This window comes from Hippocampus comes, unplaced genomic scaffold, assembly GCF_001891065.2.
Source record: "Hippocampus comes isolate QL1 unplaced genomic scaffold, H_comes_QL1_v1.1 scaffold216, whole genome shotgun sequence".
Taxonomy (NCBI): Eukaryota; Metazoa; Chordata; class Actinopteri; order Syngnathiformes; family Syngnathidae; genus Hippocampus; species Hippocampus comes.
In genome coordinates this window covers 108,482-111,552 of record NW_017805143.1, presented here as the reverse complement: position 1 = coordinate 111,552, position 3,071 = coordinate 108,482, and the positions used below count along the sequence as shown (strand labels likewise).

The window sequence follows — 3,071 nt, the reverse complement described above, 5'->3', positions numbered from 1 at the left end:
AGGTCTTGTCTTCTAACAAATATTTATTACAAACGAAAAAACACCGTCAAAAGGAAAACAGAAAACGCTGGTCAAAACGAGAACCAGGAAATAATGTAACGTGAGGAAAAGAAAGCGCTTGCAAAAAACGGCAAGGAAAAGATAAGACAATATACTCGAAGAACAACGCGTTAAAGAGAATCCCACTGGGATGACGAAATAGTAGCGAAATAGCAATAGAGTGCGGATACGACAATACGAGCATGGGCAATAGCAGTGGCACGGCAAGCAATACTCCGGCAATGAGTTGACAGCCGGAGTGCCTAGATATAGCAGGTGTAATCCAGAACAAATGCGCCACAGGTGTGCAGGCGGCAGAATGAATGCCTGCCACCTGCTGTCGAATACGGAACATGACACACTCTCTCTCTCTCTCTCTCTCTCTCTCTCTCTCTCTCTCTCTCTCTCTCTCTCTCTCTCTATATATATATATGTATCACTACATATTTATAATTTACATCTGTAAATTTAATTTTTAAATTTTACAGGAAAAGCATCCCTGGAACATGGTAGTCCAGATTTTGAATCATAGTTTGTCTTGAAAATGAATTTATTCCAAGAAAAATACAGTATAGACTGATGTACGAACACCATTTTTTTTTTCCCACAGATATCAAGCCGACCATGAAGATACTATGACAGCTGCAGAAATTTTAGTGAGCCTACATTTACAAGTAACTTGTCAGTCGTCTGAAAAATAATGTCCATTCATATGGTAATAACAAAACAAAAAGCCCACAGGTAAACATTTTATATACATGTATGTGATATAATTTATTTTACAGACGATCAACCTCTACCCGTTGATTGTGCAGCTGCCTCCATCACAACAGAGCAATGTCTGATCAACTTTCGATGAAAGTTCTTCAGGTGTTAGATCAGATGCTGACTCTTCATCCAAAGTTGTAACTGGCTCAGGAAGACAGTCCTCGCACTGTGAAGAAGTGTTTCTGTCTGTGGAGTCCTCGTGTGAAAAATGGTTGTGAGAACTGCAGCTTTTGATGTAATTGATCTCAGCAAGTACATGTGTTCGTCGGTTATCCCTAAATATTAAATCAAAAATAAAATTACGAATAAAAGCATTTGAAACATGCTACATTTAACATGTTGAGTACAAGTGCCTGTTTCATATGTGTGTATCATTATTCACATTTGGTTGAATTAGGATAATGCTATTGCATTCTATTTTCGGCAAATTATCTCGACATCTTTGCTTCATTATGTGACTCACGCCGAGTTACCACAATGCTGTCTTTAGATATCCTGCTTAATGATGTTGCACGTGTTCACTTTCTTCAAATATATATTCATTATTCACCTTGCTACCACTCTCAACCAGGTCAAGCATCTCCAAACTTTTAATTTTGTCATCTGCGAGAACGCCTCACCTCATCCAAATATCGATATACACCAACAATTTGCCGTCAAACAATCCCTTTCCGCATTCCTTCAAAATAAAATTTCCTTCCATCACGAAGCTATCAAGGAAAGTTGCTATCTCTTGCTGAGAAGCAGGAATGTCTCGTCATGCGCTTACAAATTTACTCTTGGGACAGTCATGGGAAATGTGTCCTTTCGCCCCACAACACCAACAAATAATCTCCCCTGGATCTGTCCCACGTCTTTCTTGACATTCCTCTGCCCCTATTTCGGCGCAGATTGTTCACTGTGCGTGTGTATGTGAGAGTAAATTCCACTCCCAAATCTCCCCTTCCCCTAGAGGTCATTGGATGGCCCCCTCGAAACGAGGGTGGAGGGGATGGTGGAAAGGAGATGTCGAAGTTGGAAGGGATGAATACAATGATGGTGTAACAGGATTTGTGGATGTCATCTCAAGCTCATTTTCTCTCTCCACTTTCTGTTTTACTCCTTTCTGTATACCTACCAGTCCCAATTCATCATCCTCTCTCCTGTGAAACATAACGTTTCCTTCGCTCTTGTCGTGGTTAAATTCCATCTCACTGACCCGTTCCTTTTTTCAACTTTCTCTATTCCCTTTCCTCTTTCACGTTCTGCCTCTTTTCAGCCAAGAACATCAAGAACTCAATGTCTTCGAACCCATCCATATCCATTTTCTCTCTGTCATTTTCGCACATAGTTCTAATATTATCCTGCGGGTGCACTAATGTTTGTGGGTTCAACTGGCCAGCGAAATTTTATTTTTTTATCCAGAAATTTAGATGTTTTATCTTTGAAGGACATTGGCTCTCTACGAATTTCCAATCTGTACATGTTAACTTCATTTTAGGATTCTTTTAATCTGTGGTCTTACTATTTATTATCCCCATTTTGCAAATTTGAGAGTCAGCGGTTTACCTAGGGTAACTATGCTGACTTTTCCCTTGAACAGGGTGACAATTTCTCCGACTGAGGTAATTTCCAACCTTCTACCACTAAAGTGTCCCAAAGTATACCAAAGTGGCGGGAAATTCTTGCATCTGCTTCCTCAGACAGTTGCCACAACAAATGTCCTGTTCTAATGAGGTAGCAAACCTCCACTCACACAGTTACACAGTCACTCATTAAGCGCATTTTATTCGATTACATTCAAACTAGGTACCGTTCTATACACACGCGGAGTTTAAGTACGTACAGGACACCGCCACCCCCAACAGTTTTAAAGACTCAACTCTGTCTATCTGCCTGATCGGGACTAGTATGGCTCAAGGCTTTAAACGGCTTTAAAGACCACTCTGTCTTTAGCCGGCGCGCAAACACTCATTCAATGCTTTGAAAGAGTTCCTCCTTAATAAATCCCTTTCAGGCTCAAATTAAGTTCTCATAACAGGTGAAGTCTGGGTACTTGGTTGGTACAAATCTGCAACCCCTGTCCTGAGAGGGTTTCAATTAAAAACAGGTTTAAAGACCAACCCCGACCTCCGTCTTTGTAAACCCGGCGCGGAAACACTCATTCAACCTTTGAAAGAGTATAAATGCGGAGTTTAAGTACGTACAGGACATCGCTGCCCTACTTACCAAGAGTAGTCCTCTCCTCTGGATTCGCGTCAACCCTCAGCCCCCAGACAAGAAGC

General features: G+C 41.1%; 2 long non-coding RNA genes across 2 annotated transcripts in view; one reads left to right on the top strand and one right to left on the bottom strand.

The window, feature by feature from the left end:
• LOC109514492 (uncharacterized) overlaps window positions 1-720 on the bottom strand; it is an 8,994-nt gene extending 8,274 nt beyond the window's left edge. The window contains exon 1 of the long non-coding RNA XR_002167995.1: window positions 648-720. This is a non-coding gene — a long non-coding RNA (uncharacterized LOC109514492). The remainder of the gene's footprint in view (window positions 1-647) is intronic.
• Window positions 1-2,646, top strand: part of LOC109514490 (uncharacterized) — a 21,963-nt gene extending 19,317 nt beyond the window's left edge. Inside the window, exon 3 of the long non-coding RNA XR_002167994.1 lies at window positions 2,626-2,646. This is a non-coding gene — a long non-coding RNA (uncharacterized LOC109514490). The remainder of the gene's footprint in view (window positions 1-2,625) is intronic.
• The last annotated feature ends 425 nt before the right edge of the window (window positions 2,647-3,071 follow it).